Below are 21734 nucleotides of genomic sequence, written 5' to 3'. Positions count from 1 at the left end.
CCCTCAGCAGCTCTTCCTTTCTTGCAGGACAGGATCTCTGGGTCTTTCACATCACACACCAACACTGCCTAAAACAAAGGACTTTGATCCCAACTTTTTCTGCCAGCCACAGTCCTACTTCTTTGCTCCCCTTTGCCTCAAACTCCTGAAACTTCATGTCCATGCACCATCCCAATTTCCCTCCTTTTACCTCTCACTCTGTCTTAATTCCACTACTAACTTAATTCCTACCACTCCTCTAAAAACTACTCAGCATTGCCAATAACCCAGTAGTTCAATTCACCTGGCCTCTCTCGGTCCTCACATTACTTTACTTAACTTGCTGGTATAACACAAGTGCTGACTCTCCTCCCTGGAATATCTTACTTTCCCTGGCTTCCAGGACACCAACTCTATTACTTCTTCCTACTTCACAGTCAGACTTTCTCAGGTCCCTCCTCTTCTCTCCAACCTCCTAGCTACAGAACATCCCTCTACCTCCACTCACTCCCTTAGTGATGCTTTTGAATACTATTCACATGCTGTCAACATCCAAATATTTACCTCCCTCCCAAGCCTCTTTGCAGACTTTTATATCCAACTTCTTGCTCAACACCTTCATCTGGATATCTAAAAGGCTTCTAATACCTAACACAGCCAGCAATGAGCACCACCTCCAAACCCTAAACCATCCCCACAAGTCCTCATCCCTGTTGATGGCAACTTCATCTTCCCAATTGCTCAAACCAAAAACATGACATCACTTTTAACGCCTATTTTCCTTTTGTATCCCACATCCAATCCACTGTCATCTTTCTCTGACAGCTTACAGAGCCTAGCTTGAATATTAGACCCCAAACGAACCATTCAGCCAACCATTCGGATAGAAAAGGAATACACAGGGTACATGCAAATACTCCAAACATTCTGTCATGCCAACTCTAAACTAATATATTGTCTATAATACATTATACTTTCACAGCTGGTAAAAGAAATCTGTTCTGCAACTGTGTGAGCACGCTAACAGAAGGACAACTTACCAAATATTTAATAGGGGCTTCTTTGGCTTTCTGTGTTTAGATTAAATCAACAGGCACAAAACCTTCCTTACCACATTTGCCTAGAATTCAGATGGCTAGATTTCCCAATGCTCTTACCAGAAATGACAAAGACATCCTCTGATCTTTCTTACTCCAAGTTTCTATTTTCACATGGCTTTCTGAGTTTGGCAATTGTCGACAGATTTATGGGGCTGCGGGAAGACACGGATGACCCCATTCCATTCTTCCTCCCCTCTGTAATTCTGGAACAGAAGCTTTATCAGATTGTCTCAAAGATGTTATCTGTTTAAACTGTTTTGATTCTTTGCCCTCAGTGTTTTTGTTCCACATACTCAACATGATGTCAGGACCTCTCATTTTCAGAAAAGGGCTTGGAGAAGCCACTTACTTCACTGGGCATAAACACTGTTTACACTCTAATGGGTCAATTCCTTTCACAGAGACGCTTCCAGATACTTGGTGGCCTCTCTCAAGTTTCTGCAGCATTTTGATCTTAAATCCCAGTATGTAGCTTTGCGATCCTTCAGGTTTTTAGGAGGCAGTGGCCTACATACTAAGGGATGGCAGTGGGATACTGGGAGAGTAAGTTTAAGGAGCAGTCATTTTCAAGACTCAGAATTCTTTATCGTATGATAAACCACAAATTTGTCACGGTTTTTAAATAATCTAACAATTTCTCCATTCCCCCACTAGGAGAAACCATCATCTCTACTTTTTCCTTATGTGTTCCACTTGCTCATTCACCCCTGGGAACAATACTTCACTGTTAAAGCCACAAGGGTCTGGCTGCTATTTTTTACTTTCCTACGTGTGGAGTCAGATCCAACAAACTCTTAAAGCTACCCTAAAAGAAAATCCGTCATAAGAACCTCGATCTGTATACTTTCGTCTTAGGTTCTCCATCACTAGTTGCACTGAGAAGCCCCTATTGCCGTGGTCACCATCAATTGCTAACAATACCTAAATGACAGGATAAATTCTTACCAAAAACTTGGCTTAAGAATGTGAACTGGCCCAAATATTTCAAGGTATGTTCATTAGTGTGTGGGCAGTCAGAACTGTTAAATAATCTGTGACTGTCCAGTCAATGCACCTAAACCACTGTGTTTATCTGTCCACAGGGCCTCACTGAAAACTGCAGAGAGCTGCTTCACATTTCAAGCCTCAAACCTTCCCACTGTCCTCACCTCCAGCCTCACTGAGGTCCTTACTGAGAGCATCTCTGTCACTCATTCCTTCCCCTGAGGCCTGCTTTCACATGTGGCTCATATTGGAGCTTGGAACCAGGCAGAGGACTTCCTCTGAGTCACTCCAGAATAAATGCACTGACGTCCAACCCTGTGAGAAGCTGTGCAACTCACACAGAAGCCATCGGCCACCTCTGACCTTTCTTTCTGTGTCTCTGAATACTTGGCAACCCTATTTGAGAACAGGCAGCCCCGCCCCCTACTCCACAGTCTCCTTTCCTCTTTTTCCTTACATCACATTTCTGAGACAGTCCTTGAGAACTCTTTAGTACATCTTCGTATTTCAGTCTGCTATATAGGAAGGTATTTTTGCTCATTCCATTTTAAACTGGACATGGTATGTATAACATCTAAGGACAATAATGAAAATGGAAGAGGGTTTTAGTTATTCTATAGTCTAATGACCATGGAGATTCCAATTTAATAAAATATAGCAAAAAAGAAAAAAGAGAATTCTTAAAGAAAAGTAATTAAAGAAAAAACAAGACAGAACAAGAATCTAAATTAATACTGTGAATTAACAGATACAGTTTAGAGCAGGATTAAAGTCACCCAACACCACATTCCTTAGAATGTGAAACTCAAAGTCTACTCAAAGGTCTGTTCAGATGTGCACAGACCTTAAGACCCCAACTGCTTTTTATTTGATGTTTGACACTATTACAGTATCTCTCGTCACTGAAGTGCTCTTGATGGAGAGTTCAGGTGTTTAAAGTTAACGTGAAAGTTGCTTAGTCGTGTCCGACTACCCCGCGGACTATACAGTCCATGGAATTTTCCAGGCCACAATCCTGGAGTGGGTAGCCTTTCCCTTCTCCAGGGGATCTTCCTAAGCCAGGGATCGAACCCAGGTCTCCTGCATTGCAGGCGGATTCTTTCCCAGCTGAGCCACAGTGTTTAAACTGGTGACTTAAGCTCAGTGGAAGCCCTGGACTCTCATAAGAGCCTGGCTCTGTGTACTACTGTATCTCAGCTGCAACAGCATGTGAACATGCCCTGGGGTTAATGACCAAGACTGTAACCATCAAATAAAATGCTGCAACATTGGAAGGCCAGAGCACAGGGACCCAGGGCAAACAAAGCTAAGCCTAACCCTGGGCACTGAGAAGCTACTCTCTGATCAGAAGAGATATCACTGCTGCTGTAAATAAGGATGGCCCCTAGACTCCTGTTTTCACGGCAACACCAAATGGCAAGGACTGCACATTCTCCAAGAAGAAAGTCTCTGCATCAGTTGCAACAAAAGTCTCATTGCTGTACTGTGCCATAAATCTTTGAAAACCCAGTCAAATCATGCTTCCGTAACAGCAGTTTAACACTCTGACTACAGAAAGAATTACATAAGCATAAAAGAAAAAAAAAATCTCCAAATAAAAAGATAATAGCTATTGTTTAAAATCTCCTCTAATAGGAGGAATTATTATTTACACTGTCAAAAGGATAAAATTTCCTAAATTAAAAGTCAAATGGAAAGATAATTCCTTATCTATAAATAATGCTTCTTTGTACCTGCTGTCAACATCATATGTTAATTTGTACACAATGCATAAACATCAAATCATAAACAACTTTCTCAGGTGGAAAAAAATTAAGAGAAAGTAGTGATTTTTCAAGGATTTTCTCACTAGGTAGAAGGACAGGATAAATTTTAAGGCATCACTAATTTTAATATTTATGCATGAAATTTATTAACTTATGTGTGAGTTTCTCAGAAGTCTCTCCCCACCTGGAAAGCCTTTCCTTACTTTGAGACAGAAGCACTTCCTACTTTGCCTAGGGTTATAAGATCCCGTATAACCCCATGCATCACTACCAGGCCCAGTAGGAGCTACAGGAGATGTCACAGAATTTTCCAATTTGGGGTGACCTAAAAGCTCAATTGTTAATATGCAGCTATTAATAGCTGTGAGTGCACCTATTAATACCTATGAATGTAGCTATTCACTACCTAGGACCAGTCTTGGCCTGTTGGCTCAGGTCTAAATGTCTCAATTCAGTGTCATCAATGTAACTCGCAAATGCAAAGTTCTTTCAACTTGTCACATGCTCCTGTCTCTGCACTCACTTTCAGTTCAGTTCAGTTCAGTCGCTCAGTCGTGTCCGACTCTTTGTAACCCCATGAACCACAGCATGCCAGGCCTCCCTATTCATCACCAGCTGCCGAAGTCTACCCAAACCCATGTCCATTGAGTCAGTGATGCCATCCAACCATCTCATCCTCTGTCATCCCCATCTCCTCCTGCCCCCAATCCCTCCCAGCATCAGAGCCTTTTCCAATGAGTCAGCTCTTCACAGCAGGTGGTCAAAATATTAGAGTTTCAGCTTCACCATCAGTCCTTCCAATTAACACCCAGGACTGATCTCCTTTAGGATGGACTAGTTGGATCTCCTTGCAGTTTAAGGGGCTCTCAAGAGTCTTCTCCAACACCACAGTTCAAACGCATCAATTCTTCAGTGCTCAGCTTTCTTTATAGTCCAACTCTCACATCTGTACATGACTACTGGAAAAACCACAGCCTTGACTAGACGGACCTTTGTTGACAAAGTAATGTCTCTGCTTTTCAATATGCTATCTAGGTTGGTCATAACTTTCCTTCCAAGGTGTAAGCATCTTTTCATTTCATGACTGCAGTCACCATCTGCAGTGATTTTGGAGCCCCCCAAAATAAAGTCAGCCACTGTTTGCACTGTTTCCCCATCTATTCGCCATGAAGTGATGGGGCCGGATGCCATGATCTTAGTTTTCTTGAGTGTTGAGGTTTAAGCCAAATTTTTCACTCTCCTCTTTCACTTTCATCAAGAGGCTTTTTGGTTCTTCTTCATTTTCTGCCGTAAGGGTGGTGTCATCTGCATATCTGAGGTTATTGATATTTCTCCTGGCAATCTTGATCCCAGCTTGTGCTCATCCAGCCCAGCATTTCTCATGATGTACTCTGCACAGAAGTTAAATAAGCAGGGTGACAATATACAGCCTTGACGTACTCCTTTTCCTATTTGGAACCAGTCTGTTGTTCCATGTCCAGTTCTACCTGTTGCTTCCTCACCTGCATACAGGTTTTACTTTACTGACATCAATTCACAGAGACTGTTCAAAAGGGTCACCTTTTAATCCCCTTTAAAGGAATGGTAAAGTGGCACATGTGTATCAACTTAAATATACAGTAACACATATACAGGAGGAGGCAGGTACACACTCAAGGTCATGAAGAGGATTCATGGCCACAGAAGTTTCCCAAAGAGCTGAAAGTAAGTCATCCACAGACACACTGACAAGGCTCCAGCCCTGCACAGATGTACATTATGATGACTATTTATATTTAAATTGCACATTTTATGTGCATGTGTTAGTCACTCAGTCACGTCCAACTCTTTGCAACCCCATAAACTGAAGCCCGCCAGGCTCATCTATCCATGGGATTCTGCAGGCAAGAATACTGAAGTTGGTTGCCGTTCCCTTCTCCACGGGATCTTCCAAACCCAGGGATCAAACCCGGGTCTCTCGCATCTCCTACACTGGCAGGTGGATTCTTCCCACTAGCAGCATGTGAGAAGCCCAATCATCACCCTGCATGTTCTTTGCAAAAAACCATAACCCCAGGACAATCATAAGAAAACATCAGACAAACGTAAAATGAGGGACACTTTACAAAATGCCACACCAGAACTCTTTAAAATTTAGTCTCAAGGTCATGAACGGCAAAGAGAGACTAAGTAACTGTCACAGACTGGAGATGACTTAAGAGACAACAGTTAATGAGGTATGTTAGCCTGGGCTGGATATTGATAGCAAAAGGACATGAGTGGGAAAACTGGTGAAAGTCAGATAAAGTCTGTAGTTCAATTAATAACACTGTACTAAAGACCCTGATGCTGAGAGGGATTGGAGGCAGGAGGAGAAGGGGACGACAGAGGATGAGATGGCTGGATGGCATCACTGACTCGATGGATATGAGTTTGAGTAAACTCTGGGAGTTGGTGATGGACAGGGAGGCCTGGCGTGCTGCAATTCATGGGGTCGCAAAGAGTCAGACATGACTGAGCGACTGAACTGAACTGAACTGAACTGAGTGTTAACTATTCCTTTGTTTTGACAAACACACTGTGATCATGTAAGATGTTAACACTAGGTGACACTGGATGAGGAGCACACAGAAACTCTCGTCTATCTTTGTAATCTTTCTGTAAATCTGAGTGTGGAGATTCCTTAAAAAATTGCAAATAGAACTACCTTATGACCCAGCAATCCCACTTCTGGGCATACACACCGAGGAAACCAGAATGGAAAGAGACACATGTACCCCAATGTTCATCGCAGCACTGTTTATAATAGCCAGGACATGGAAACAACCTAGATGTCCATCAGCAGATGAATGGATAAGAAAGCTGTGGTACATATACACAATGGAGTATTACTCAGCCGTTAAAAAGAATTCATTTGAATCAGTTCTGATGAGATGGATGAAACTGGAGCCGATTATACAGAGTGAAGTAAGCCAGAAAGAAAAACACCAATACAGTATACTAACACATATATATGGAATTTAGGAAGATGGCAATGACGATCCTGTATGCAAGACAGGGAAAGAGACACAGATGTGTATAACGGACTTCTGGACTCAGAGGGAGAGGGAGAGGGTGGGATGATTTGGGAGAATGACATTCTAACATGTATACTATCATGTGAATTGAATCGCCAGTCTATGTCTGACGCAGGATGCAGCATGCTTGGGGCTGGTGCATGGGATGACCCAGAAAGATGTTATGGGGAGGGAGGTGGGAGGGGGGTTCATGTTTGGGAATGCATGTAAGAATTAAAGATTTTAAAATTAAAAAAAATAAAATTAAATAAAATTTAAAAAAAATAATAATAAAAAAAAATAAAATAAAATCTTCCCCCCAGGAAAGTTATGTAAAAAGTATTATTAACATATTTCTAAATGATACCAAATGCCAGCCATGGAGACCAAGAAACAGAATATATGTTAATCTCTGGAGACTCACATGAGAAAATGTTGCAAATTTGGTACCTACCACTTAAGATCCTTCTTTTCTTCCTTATAGATAGCTGGATGCAATTAACAATACCACCAGTATTCCAGCAATACAGCTTTAAATTCTAATAACTTGGCTAAAATTAAGCATACTCCAAACAGAATATAATAAAAAATGGAAAATTTCCAAATTTCATATAACCCTAATTGACTGCCTAGTTTCTTGATCTTTCAATTATGTTATAAAAAGAAAGGGCTCCTTTTAATTTTTTTAATTTTCTTTTTCTGCTTACCTGATAAAATCAATCTTTCCTTTTCCTTTCAGTTTCCTTATATAAATTTTAACAGAGTGTCAAATTTGACAAGGCACATTTCACTTCTAAGAACTATTTATCTGGTTTACAAATGGAATGTTTACTATGTTTTGTCTTATAATGTGGCCACTTTTGCCAGAAGGGAGTGGGCTTGAGTCTAGCGATAGTAGTCTGGAAAGACACAGGTCAACAGAGCTATGACGGAGACAGCAAGCTGATCTCCAGAGATTCATATGCTCCAATTCCATTATAAAGCAGCTGCCAGGGAGTGACGATCTACTTTCCAAGCCCCCTTTCTTCTAAGTGAAGCTGTGTTACTAGTTTGGGTCTATATAATGTGTTTGTGTAGCATATCCAGGCCAAAGAGCTTAATCATTGTGTTTTTTCCACACTTCCTTTGCTTTTCACAGGAACTTTGAAGGCATACTGTACAGTAATACAATTCTTCAAAAGAAAAGTTATAAAATAGTAAGAAATTAACACTTTAATGATCTTTATATTACATATCACTCACTTTATATCTGTGTAGGCTGTCCACTTCAAAACAAGTCTTACACATGATGTTCAACACATATATTTTTTTATATATCTGTTGAAAAAATCCATATACAAATGGATCCAAGCAGTTTAAACCCATGCCGTTCAAGGGACAACTGCAAATCCTGTGTGAGGAGAAAAAGAACAAATCATTTAATCTTTCAGCCTCAACAATCTTCCTCTTATTTCATGTGACTTTGAAAAAGTAAGCTCTTATTAGCAGATAAAATATATTTCCCTCTTTAGGATAACATTATCTGGAAATGCTAATAAGTATTCTGCTATGTTTTAGATCCAGTATCACAAATACAGTATCACAGTGCAGATGTACATGTCATTCTTAAAATACTGACTACCTGGATGCATGACCACTCGAAGTCAAACGGACGTAAAGATTCCAGCAGTTGTGAAAACTCAGAAAAAGTAAAGATCATAGAAACAAACACCACCTTTAACCAGGATCAGGGGGTACTCATTATTTGTGTCTATATATCTATAGCATACTTTCTTAAAAAAAATGTTTTAAACCGAAAGTAAAACAAAATTAAACTGTGCCTTTGACCTCACAAATATTTCATTATTGTATGGCTTTCTCTCAGTCATAATGACATAACAGTCGTGACACAGATATGTGATTCTCATCTAATATCCATGCACTTCTTCACAATTCTAGTGTTGCTACAGATAAGTATGCTGTATATATGTGTATGAGAGAGAGAGAGGTATGCTATATTACTAGCTTTGGCCAAAAACTGTGAGAAGTAAGAGTGTCACTGCTAGGCTGAAGTGGTAGAAAAAAATCCCAGAGGGCTTCTGCACATATTTTCATTACCTGCCTCTGTGAATAGAAAACTGGTGTAGAGATGACAGGGTCAAGATGGAACCTTGAATCACTGCTTAAAGTAGGCTGCGTTGGAGACCCGGCAGGCACACTGAAGCCTTTTATATAATAACACAGAGATTTCTGAGTTGATTTGTTGCTGAAGCATAGCCCAGCATCCCTGACTAACATAGCACCTTCTCACTTTCTCAATCCTTTGAATTCCATAGCATTTAAATCCACTTACTTCAAAGGTACTCATCTCTATGTAAGCTTTCGGTATTGTTATTTAAACAAAGTCTTTGCTTAACTTTAACTCAGAGACTCTAAGTTAGACAAGTATATCCTTGAGACCTTTCATTCACTGCCTTAGAGAAAGCATGGCATACAAGAATGAATCTTAAAACAACAACAACAACTGCACGTCACTGACTAGTGTTCAAATTCATGAAAATAAGAGGTCTTGACAATGTGAATCTATAGGAAACAAAACAAAACAGCAATGAGAACTGACTCATTGTACCTATTTTTTCCCCATCAGCCATACTGAAGAGGCCTAAATGTCATTTATTCATTTAGGGCGACACATGTCACGAGTAGCAGAAATCAGTTTCTTCGCCAAGTTCCAAATATTCATGATTTGCATTTTAAAAGCAATATGCACTCACTGCCAAGAAGGCCTGTGGATAAGGCAGAATCTTATCAACTACAATCAACAGAAGAGGGTGAAATGTTAGTGTAACTTCAGCCATCTAAGACGACTGGGGTAAGTCTATAAATGCAAACGTGCAACTACTAAATGACTCGCTCAGCTGACCAAGTCGGTATGTTCGGAATGTAAGTCATCCAGCTCTGTGCCGCATCAGCGTAGCTGGAGTGGCCGTAGTGGAGACACTCAGGTCTCCCAGGACAACCAAAACCAGAGCCTGCCCGTCATCTTGATGGATTCCTAACAAAACATAAACCTATTTAAAACTGAGGCCCAGTGAAAGTCTGTGACATATATATTCAGATGTACGCTTTCCAGGGCAGCAACTTTTTCCCAACATGAATTCCTAAAGATCTAACCGCAGGCCTCTCTCAGTGAAGAAGGGTTGGGCTTAACTATGTGTATGAGGATAGTGATTTCTCAGGAAGGAGCAGGGAGTGAGAGAAGGCATGACAGTCACCGAGGGAGAATTTTCAGACCAGCGCACATCCGCGCCCCACTCACCTCAGGTGTCTGATAAGCCTTAGAGTCTCAGGCCCTGCGGGATTTAGGGAGCAGGGGTGCAGGCTGTAGGGGCCTCAGGGATCTTGCTCTATCCTCATACCTTCCCCACTTGGAACTTCTGAAATGAAGACAAGCACATTGCTTTTTCTGTAGGACCATCCCCATGCACCAGCCCCAAGCATGCTGCATCCTGCGGCAGACATAGACTGGCGATTCAATTCACATGATAGTATACATGTTAGAATGTCATTCTCCCAAATCATCCCACCCTCTCCCTCTCCCTCTGAGTCCAAAAGTCCGTTATACACATCTGTGTCTCTTTCCTGTCTTGCATACAGGGTCGTCATTGCCATCTTCCTAAATTCCATATATATGTGTTAGTATACTGTATTGGTGTTTTTCTTTCTGGCTTACTTCACTCTGTATAATCGGCTCCAGTTTCTACAGCTTTCTTATCCATTCATCTGCTGATGGACATCTAGGTTGTTTCCATGTACATTTTCACAGAACTAGAACAAATAATTTCAAGATTTGTATGGAAATACAAAAACCTCGAATAGCCAAAGCAATCTTGAAGAATGGAACTGGAGGAATCAACTTGCCTGACTTCAGGCTCTACTACAAAGCCACAGTCATCAAGACAGTATGGTACTGGCACAAAGGCAGACATATAGATCAATGGAACAAAATAGAAAGCCCAGAGATAAATCCACACATATGGACACCTTATCTTTGACAAAGGAGGCAGAATATACAATGGAGTAAAGACAATCTCTTTAACAAGTGGTGCTGGGAAAACTGGTCAACCACTTGTAAAAGAATGAAACTAGATCACTTTCTAACACCGCACACAAAATAAACTCAAAATGGATTAAAGATCTAAATGTAAGATCAGAAACTATAAAACTCCTAGAGGAGAACATAGGCAAAACACTCTCAGACATAAATCACAGCAGGATCCTCTATGATCCTGCTGGAAATAAAAGCAAAAATAAACAAATGGGATCTAATTAAAATTAAAAGCTTCTGCACAACAAAGGAAAATATAAGCAAGGTGAAAAGACAGCCTTCTGAATGGGAGAAAATAATAGCAAATGAAGCAACTGACAAACAACTAATCTCAAAATATACAAGCAACTTCTGCAGCTCAACTCCAGAAAATAAACGACCCAATCAAAAATGGGCCAAAGAACTAAATAGACATTTCTCCAAAGAAGACATACGGATGGCTAACAAACACATGAAAAGATGCTCAACATCACTCATTATTAGAGAAATGCAAATCAAAACCACAATGAGGTACCACTTCACACCAGTCAGAATGGCTGCGATCCAAAAATCTGCAAGCAATAAATGCTGGAGGGTGTGAACCCTCCTACACTGCTGGTGGAATGCAAACTAGTACAGCCACTATGGAGAACAGTGTGAGATTCCTTAAAAATTGCAAATAGAACTACCTTATGACCCAGCAATCCCACTTCTGGGCATACACACCGAGGAAACCAGAATTGAAAGAGACACATGTACCCCAATGTTCATCGCAGCACTGTTTATAATAGCCAGGACATGGAAACAATGTAGGATTTTTTTAAAAGGTGGACTCCTGAGAGAACAAATGCAAACAAATGCCGAGCAGAACAGTCTCAGTGTTCCTAGTGGAGACTGAACCGAATGTTTCCTGAGCATCTCCTTCATGCTTTTGTCATCTCAGAGAAAAACAGTGTGTTCCAACCTTCTCACTTGTGTTCACATTGCAGGAAACAGAACGTCTCACAATACTGAATAGAACTGGAGGGAGTATACTAAAAATCTCTCATTGATGATTTCATAGAGTTTGAATACAAAGGTAAAACATAGTAATATGGTCCAAATATAATACTCTGTACCCTCTCAAAATTTTACTCTTTCACTGAAACAAATTAATACATACCTGCAGTGTGCTGTGTAGTATCAACATTCATCAGAAAGATTTTACCAATTCTATTTGATTGCACTGTATAATTTAACTCTTGGGCTTCAAATTCTGACTCAACTTCAAAAGTATTTTAAACTATACTTCTCCTGTATCTCTACTACTGGAGAAGTAAATCCAACTCATCAACCCTCCCAAGACAGTATCGTTTTCAGACTATACCCATCAGGCTATATCATAAGATTTATTGCTCTCCAACCCAAATCACATTGTATTACAGTAGATTAAAACCTACTGGTTGCTTCTGCATAACCAAAAAGACAAAGTCTAAGCTCCTTACCTTTGCAAAAAAAGCCTTTCACAAAATTCAATTCTGCTCCTCCTCACCTTGTGCAGAATTCTCGAGTCTCATTATACCTATTTGCGTGTGTGTGGTCATGCTCAGTTGCTCAGTCATGTCTAACTCTTTGTGGCCCCATGGACTGTAGCCCACCAGGCTCCTCTGTCCATGGAGTTCTCCAGGCAAGAATACTGGAGGGGGCTGCCATTCCCTACTCAAGGGGAACTTTTCCACCCAGGGACCGAAGTCACATCTCTTGCGTCTTCAGCATTGGCAGGTGGATTCTTTACTACTAGGGCCACCTGGGATGTCAAATTATTCCTGAACACACAGTAACTTTTCTTTGACTTCACACATGCCACCTACTTCACTTAGAATGTCTTCTCCCAACTTCTTTACTAAAAATAAATAAATGTTCCTGTCAAAAACAACTCGAATTTTACTCTTTCCTCAAAGTGATTTGTTATTGGATGCTTGTAGTCAAAGGAACATTAAAACATCGCTGCTCTCAAAACAGGAAGGATGCATTTTAGCTGCACAGTGTGGCACCGCGGTTCCCTAACCAGGTATCAAACCCATGCTCCCTGCAGAGGAAGTGCAGTCTTACCCGCTGGGCCACTAGGGAAATCCCAAGAAACATGTACTATCTCTTTGTTTCTGTGATCAGGAATTTGGATGGAGCTTAGCTGATCGTTTCAACAGGGGAAATCTCAGGCTGTCAGGATGCTGACTGGGCTGTACTGATCTGAAGCCTTGACTGGGCTGGAGAATCTCCTTTCAAGATAGTTCACTTAGATGGCTCTTGGAAAAATCCTTTTTGGCTAGTGGCAGGTCCCGGTATCCAGCGTGAGGAATTCCACCCGTGACAAGGTCAGGCGGCAGAGCTCTGATGGCAAGGCTAATCAGACCTCAGGTTTTCCCCCTGGAATTTCCTGAGCATCCACCCCCGAAAAATAAGAATCTGCCTGCTCTTCCACTCTTCTGACATTCTCTGGAAAAAGTCAATTCAGGGCTTTAGTCTTCTGCATTTGAAAGAGTGTTTCAATCCAAAAACCCCTCTGATGGCGTTTTAGCCTGCCTGCAGGACTCATACAGCTGCGCGTGTGATTGTTTGAGGCCTCCTGACCGCAGGAGGCACAGGAAGCTTAAAACATCCTAGGAATGTAGGGGCTTCCGAGGAGTCAAAGTCACTAGAATAGGACTGATTAAAAGTTTCATTTGTTGAGCCAATACTTGCTGCCAAATTTTCATATCCTTTATTTTTAGATATAGTTCATATTTAGAAAAACAAGTAGTAGACCTGGTATTAGCAACATTAGATCTTTGAGTTAAGTACCTTCTTTGTTATAACCCACTGCCCCTTTGTTCTATAGAGATGTAACTTTAACGCTTTAAGGAGATGCAGATTAAAGAAAAACACTTCAGGGGAAACAAAATTAACAGTCATTAAGGAAAAGAGCCAAAAAGTGTTAACAAGCCTCTTGGCCAGAAGGTAATGTAAATCACCTGAGACCTTTTGCATACAAAAAGATATACAGAAAGAGTCTGGGCTGCAAATGCTACATAATTTTGTATTACCCATTGATCTCTATGTATAATCAAAAGTATAAAAGGCCTTGAAGGACAATAGAAGGAGAGCCAGTCGCTGGACTGGTTTCCCCCGTGTCTCCTCTTCACTCTAATTTCAGGCTGAATTCCCATCTGGGGTGTGGAGGCTCACTATGTCTACTTACTTGTCTCCGTAAGAGAGAGAGCCCAAGGCAGGGCACTCTCCAGCGGCCTAAAGTGGATGGTGCAAGCTCCTTGTCTGGAGCTTTATTGGTTTTCCACGTAACCCAAGTTAATCAGCATCTTCTCTCCACTTAATCTTCCTACTACACTATTTCTTCCTAATCTAATCTTATATTAATAAATAAATAAGTTTTTCTCACGCCAACGCCATCCCCGCTTCGAATTCCCTGGATCCACCGGGGCTGGACCCCGGCAGGCAGGATGCCTCAGCTCCTCAAACATGGACCTCTCCACAGAGTTGCTTAAGTGTCTAGATGACATGGCAGCTGGCCACGAGAAACCTAAGAGATAGCAAGAAGGTAACATCTTTTGTCTATTTGACCACATTTTCTTCATAGGAAGTGAATCACTAAGTTCTGATAATAATCATGAAATGCCTTCATCTTTGCAGGGGGGATCAAAGAATTTAGACACGTTTTAAAATAACTGCAAAGGTTTCCAAAATTTCCCCAGAAGTCAGCTAGTCTTTCTTCTGTTTCCCCTGGTTATTTATATTAGCTGTCTTGTAAAACATAATATATTGTCTAAGGAATTCATCTGAAAAGATAGTGTGGGGCTTTAGTACATAAACATCAAACTTCTATTTTGCTATTTCCATATGAAGTCTTGGAAACCCAAGACTTCGAAAATTAGATTAGTTAAAAAATAACATAGGGATAACTGACTAGTCATCTGGCGGGAGAAAAGTGTAACTCTGTATTGTTCTTTATATAAAAATAAATTCCAAATGAGCTTATGATTTTTAATTTTTAAATAAAACCATAAATGTATCAGGAAGATATGAACAAACATTTTTTATCATCTTGGAGTAGAAAGGCCCTTTGAAGAATGACATAAAAGCCCAAAGTCATAAGGAGGAAGAAACTGATAAAGATGACTACTTAAATAGTAACACAGCTGTATAGAAAAAATGAAAGATTTAAACAGAAAGAACACATGGAAAAGACAAACAGAAATATTAGTAACATATGATAAACAAAATATAATTTTCTTAATAAACATAGAGTTCCCTAGTGGCTCAAATGGTAAAGAATCCACCTGCAATGCAGGATACCTGGGTTTGATCCCAGAGTCGGGAAGATCCCCTGGAGGAGGGCATGGCAACCACTCCAGTGTTCTTGCCTGGAGAATCCCATGGACAGAGATGCCTGGTAGGCTACAGTCCGTGGGATCACAGAGAGTTGGACACAACTGAGAGACACAACACTACAATAAGAAAGTGTACAAATGAGCAAAAAAAGGACTTCCATTCCAAGAAAGCAGAGTACAGGCTACAGTCTAGACAAACTGTAACAAATCCAAAAATATATAAAATAATTTTTAAATGCTTATCTGCCCTTAAAAACACAAACGAAATGCTCAGGGTACTATACTATGATAAACCTTTGCATATGAGTTAGAATTAGATTTATTTGTGGTTAACAGAGATCTAAAATAGCAGTAGTATAAGTGAGATTATATGTGTGTGTGTATGTGTGTGTGTATGTACAACACCTTTTGGAAACACCTGAACAAATTTTTTGATGAACCCAATACATACATATACACATATACAAGCAAGATTACACCAGAGATCACACATATACAAGCAAGATTACACCAGAGATCACACATATACAAGCAAGATTACACCAGAGATCACACATATACAAGCAAGATTACACCAGAGATCACACATATACAAGCGATGCAGACACATTTCTCTCACATAAAAGCCCACGGGCAGAGCACAGGGACAGAAGGGCAGTTCTGCCGAAGTCTTCATTCAACTCACCGTCCTGTCATAATGCTGCGTGGCTGTAATTCTTGCGGTCTCAGTTGTCAGCTAGATCTCTAGCCTCGTCTCCATTCTAGGAAGCATCCAAAAAGGAGCCATTGACTGAAGAAAGTTTCTAAAAACCACCACATGCATTTCTGCTGGCATCTCATTGACTAGAGCTTTGTAATAAGATCACATTTAAGCAGAGGTAGTTTGGGAATACAGTCTTCAATTTGTTTGTTCAGACACCCAGCTATAAATCAGGGATTCTATCTTGTGAGAGAAGAAGAATACATATTTGGAAATATGAACAGCTTCTACATTCACTAAAAGTCAAAGATAACATAGAAAAAAAATCTCAGTGTAAAAAATTTCTGAAAGTGAGAACTGAAGGACATGGAGACTGAGATCATCAGAACCAGTCTATAGAAAATGTCCATGAGCTCCTGGACTAAGCCTTGAAGCTGCCCAGTTCTTTACCTTTCCATAATTTAATGACTCACTCTTTAGACTGCAAGTGGTACTCCAGTAGCAAACCAATGGATGATGATCTTTTTCTCTCCCTTAAATTGGCCAGAATCAGTTTCTGCTGCTCTCAACAAAAATAATCTCAGTCGATATAGTTCAAGATATCTATTCCAAATTTTTCAGTGAAATGCACATGCACACACACACACACACACACACACAATGGATGTGTCTCTTGAGAAATAAAGGTGAGGCTGTGTAGTTCATTAGCAATCATCCATTTCAACAAAAGGGCAGATTTCTCTTCATCTCATTCCATCTTTCTGATTATCACCTCAAGGGTTCAATAGGGGTTCCAAAATATTTAAGACTAATTCATTCTGAGTTTCATGTTTTAACTGCAGACCCAAAACTCTGGGATGAATGTCTATCATTTTTCTGGAAAAAGTCCAAACTCCTGATCATGATATAGAAATCTCTCTATAACCTGGCCACAGACTAATCCTCCTCCTTTTCTATGTTAATCTGTGCAATCTCTTAGTCAATATAATCATTTACTGACAGCCTACTGTGTGCCAGCCACTGTTCTAGATGCCAGATATACAGTTAGGGATGATATTCAAAATATCTAGCAACTAGTATAAGAAGATACCAGCTGTAAACAAATTACAAAGCTTTACCAAAGTGTATTATCAGAATACCAACCTGAATGTATCAATAAATACACCGGAGCCTCTACCTGTAAAGAGTTACCTTCTTTAAATGGGAAGAGAGACAATAGATAAAACACTAAACAAGTTATTTAGAAAATTTCAAGTATAAGAGTATAAGAAAGATAGAGAAAATGTCATCTAAGGAAGTGACATTTGAGTTATGAATAAATAAGATGTAACAGGTTGAAGTATGGCCCACACAAAAGGTATGTCCATGTCTTAACCCCTAGAACTTGTAAACATTGACTGTGTTTAGAAAAGGTGGCATTATGGATGTGATTAAGTGAGGACCTTGAGATGAGGAGATTATCCTGGACTATCTAAGTGAGCACTAAATTCAACGACACTTGTCTTTGTAAGAGGACGGCAGATGGAGATTTGAGACAAAAAGGAAGAGACAGAGACGCACAGAGGAGTAAGTGATGTGAAGACAGAGGCAGAGACAGGAGTGATGCAGCTACAAGGCAAGGAATGCTAACGTCACCATAAACTGAAAGAGGCAGACAGTGGATGGCTCCTGTCCTAGTCAACCCAGGTGGCCAATAACAAAACACCACAGACTGGGCGGCTTAAACAACAGACATGTACTTACCAGAATTCTGGAGGCTGTGAAATCGAATATCAAGGTGTTGGCTGATTCACTTCCCCAGTAAGGGCTCTCTTCTTGGCCTCCAAATGCCCACATTTTCATGCTTTGCAGTAATTTGTTGCAGCAACCCTAGAAATATAACATAGAAAGCAACTTTGGAGAATCTGAGAGAAGTACATTCTAGTCAGAATGAACAGCAAGTGAAAACTTCCAAGATCACCTATAGAGAATACACCACTAATCAAAGCTAATAAAAGAAGATTTGGGGGAAATATAACATGTCCGTAAAATCATGCCATTTTTCTCCAAGGTAATCTATAAATCCAATGCTGCTCCAATCAGTGTCCTCAAAAATTTCTCACTTAAGATTACAAACTGATTTCAAAATTTATATGGAAGATCATAGCCAAAACAATTCTGAGAAATAAAGGAAAAAAGGTGTAATATTTGCTTAACATATATTTTCTTATTATAAAGATACAGCAGTTAAGAGAATGTGATATTGCTATAAGGATAAATAGATCACAAGAGCTCAATTTCAAAACCTAAAAATAGACCTCTATTCATACAAACACATAAATAAACAACAACAATACACACACACATATACTTGAGAAGTCCAACAAAGGTGGCATTTCAGTATAATCCTCCTTTCCTTCCTTAGTAAACAGTGGCCCAGGGAAGGTTCACAGAGAGAACCTGATCCTTCCCAGATATAAGCAGGAAGGGATGCTCTAGCAGAAGAGAATTTTTAAATGACAATGAGGCTGACTGAAAGCTTGCCTGCTGTTTACTGCTACCATGTGCTGGCAAATTAACGTCAGTGCTGAAATACTCCTGCCCCAGTAGACCACTCCCCATTGCCCTTGCCCTAAGCAGGCCTCTGCCCTTTCACACTCTCCTCTCTTTGTAGACACAACAATGGAATTTTTCAGTTCAGTTTAGTTCAGTTGCTCAGTCATGTCCAACTCTTTCTGACCTCATGGATGCAGCACGCCAGGTCTCTCTGTCCATCGCCAACTCCCGGAGCTTGCTCAAACTCATGTCCACTGAGGCGGTGATGCCATCCAACCATCTCATCCTCTGTCATCCCCTTCTCCTCCTGCCTTCAATCCTTCCCAGCATCAGGGTCTTTGCCAATGAGTCAGTCCTTTGCATCAGGTGGCCAAAGCATTGGAGTTTCAGCTTCACCATCAGTCCTTCCAATGAATATTCAGAACTGATCTCCTTTAGGATGGACCGGGTGGATCTCCTTGCAGCACAAGGGCCTCTCAAGAGTCATCCCCAACACCACAGTTTGAAAGCATCATTCAGTGTTCAGCTTTCTTTATAGTCCAATTCTCACATCCATACACGACTACTGGAAAAACCATAGCTTTGACTAGATGGACCCTTGTTGGCAAAGTAATGTCTCTGCTTTTAAATATGCCATCTAGGTTGGTCACAACTTCTCTTCCAAGGAGCAAGTATCTTTTAATTTCATGGCTGCAGTCATCATCTGCAGTGTAATTTCTGACCCTGTTTAAATACAGCAATCTGCCTGCTCTGTCTCTAACTGAAGCTGCACACAAGCAAGTTAACAATTCCAGTTTAACGTCCAGTTCAGTTCAGTCGCTCAGTCGTGTCCAACTCTTTGCGACCCCATGAATCGCAGCACACCAGGCCTCCCTGTCCATCACCAACTGCCGGAGTTCACTCAAACTCATGTCCATCGAGTCAGTGATGCCATCCAGCCATCTCATCCTCTGTCGTCCCCTTCTCCTCCTGCCCTCAATCCCTCCCAGCATCAGTCTTTTCCAATGAGTCAACTCTTCGCATGAGGTGGCCAAAGTACTGGAGTTTCAGCTTTAGCATCAGTCCTTCCAAAGAACACCCAGGGCTGATCTCCTTTAGAATGGACTAGTTGGATCTCCTTGCAGTCCAAGGGACTCTCAAGAGTCTTCTCCAACACCACAGTTCAAAAGCATCAATTTTTCGGCACTCAGCTTTCTTCACAGTCCAATTTACACATCCATACATGACCACTGGAAAAACCATAGCCTTGACTAGATGGACATTTATTGGCAAAGTAATGTCTGCTTTTGAATATGCTATCTAGGTTGATCATAACTTTTCTTCCAAGGAGTAAGTGTCTTTTAATTTCATGGCTGCAATCACCATCTACAGTGATTTTGGAGTCCCCAAAAAGAAAGTCTGACACTGTTTCCACTGTTTCCCGTCTATTTCCCATGAAGTGATGGGACCGGATGCCATGATCTTTGTTTTCTGAATGTTGAGCTTTAAGCCAACTTTTTCACTCTCCTCTTTGACTTTCATCAAGAGGCTTTTTAGTTCCTCTTCACTTTGTTAGTGATTGCAAATCTCTAAAGGGCACTAAACACTAGTTAAGTATTTTACTACACTCTTTGAATACTTGCTCCCCCACTATGCAAAACCACCACATCACACCTTTTTTTTTCTTCTCAAATCTACAGCCCCCCACCTCTGCCATTCTGGTTATTATCCGCTGATCATACTTCACTGAGCAAGTAGGACTAAAATGAGAATTTCCTCATCTTCTGCCATCAAACATACCATCTCTATGTCTGAAGTCTACCTTTCTGCCTCCTCTTCCAACAGGCAAGGTGTTCCTCCTCCTAAATGCTTCTCCACTGGTGCTTTGGGTCACATTCCTATCCCCATTTCAAGGACTTTCAGCACACTCTAACCTCCTGTCATTCAATTGATAATTTTAAATAATGAAAGGATGATAATGGATGGATCAGTGCATCAGGTGATCAATGGGTGAATACATAAATGCAGAGAGAGAAAGAATTACATTCCCATGATCACACCTCTTCAGAGCTGTAAGCCCTCCCCTCTGTTTTTAGTTCCTTTCCCAGTAATACTTCTCTACGTTGATCTTTAAAGTCATTCTCTTCACTTCCTTACTTCTTAGCTGATCATCAGTTTGATCTAACTGGATCCGGTCACCACCATTCCACAGAAACTATTGTAAGCAAGATCACCAAAAACCTCCATCATGTCCAAACCAATGTGATTTCCCTGCCCTTTTCCCAAACTCCCCACAGAGCTGAGCTCCTTAGGACTCCCCTCTCCTTGAGACATTTCCTCCTCTTGTAGAACCACATTGTCTGGCATCCTACCTGCCTAATCACCTGCTTGTTCTCAGCTCATCCACATTTTTCAGATACTACCTGTACACTTCATTCTCACAAACCTGCCTCTGCAAGTCCACCCTTCTTCACTGAACTCTGAAAGGCATTCATTTCAGAACTGAACTCCTGATTCTCCCCCATCCAGGTTTATCTACCATGTTTACCTTACAGCAAATGACACTAGAGTCCACCTGGCTACTCAAGCCAGAAACCGAACAGTTACTTTTTATTCTCATACCCCAAATTAAATTGACTCATACCCCATCAACAGTCATAACTCCAAAACATATTTTAACTCGAACCATTCTGTGAAATAAAATTCATATTTTATGACAAAACAAGAAAAGTGTAAACATAAAACTTCTTCTCTGCCCTTTGGTCTCCTCTCTCCCCGCACTGTGCTTTGTGTATCTGCATTATGCATTGACCAGACCTCCCTCCTCCATCGGCAGGAATACCTGCTCAACCCTAAGGAGCAACAGTCTCTAGCATCAAGAAGACAGCTGCTTAAAAGGCAGAACTGCTTCTGATCTTGTAAGGGGTCACATGACCACCAGGATGACACTTAGAGCTGGATTATATAAACTGTCAATAATACATCATTTGATGTACAGGCTTCTGTCTCAAAAAAAAAAGAAAAGAAATAAACTTAATTGTGCCTTGATTTCTAAGTGGCAGAACAATTCTCAGAGCTTCCTGCGATGCTCTTCTTGGGTTATAATCCCCAAATTTGACTCGAATAAAATTTTCCATTTCTTTCTTAGATTGACTGATTTTTCACTGACAATACCATTTCTTTATTCTCTAAGCCACCTTCACTTGGGCTACTAAAATCTCTTCCT

The 21734-nt window shown here is 40.7% G+C and overlaps 1 long non-coding RNA gene across 4 annotated transcripts in view; it reads right to left on the bottom strand.

Annotated features, from left to right (window-relative positions):
- LOC105611804 (uncharacterized) overlaps positions 1-21734 on the bottom strand; it is a 175460-nt gene that overhangs the window by 124341 nt on the left and 29385 nt on the right. For 3 of the 4 annotated variants that reach the window (XR_009595660.1, XR_009595659.1, XR_003591039.3), the window contains exons 2-5: positions 17738-17863; positions 15980-16055; positions 10163-10280; positions 8107-8254 (exon numbers count right to left, since the gene is read on the bottom strand). This is a non-coding gene — a long non-coding RNA (uncharacterized LOC105611804). Of the gene's footprint in view, positions 1-8106; positions 8255-10162; positions 10281-10576; positions 10672-15979; positions 16056-17737; positions 17864-21734 lie in introns of all 4 variants that reach the window. The other variant, XR_009595661.1, reaches the window with a different exon arrangement.

This window comes from Ovis aries, chromosome 12 (assembly GCF_016772045.2).
Source record: "Ovis aries strain OAR_USU_Benz2616 breed Rambouillet chromosome 12, ARS-UI_Ramb_v3.0, whole genome shotgun sequence".
In the NCBI taxonomy this organism is placed as follows: Eukaryota; Metazoa; Chordata; class Mammalia; order Artiodactyla; family Bovidae; genus Ovis; species Ovis aries.
Note: the sequence above shows the minus strand (reverse complement) of the source record. Positions and strands in the feature narration are given on the sequence as shown.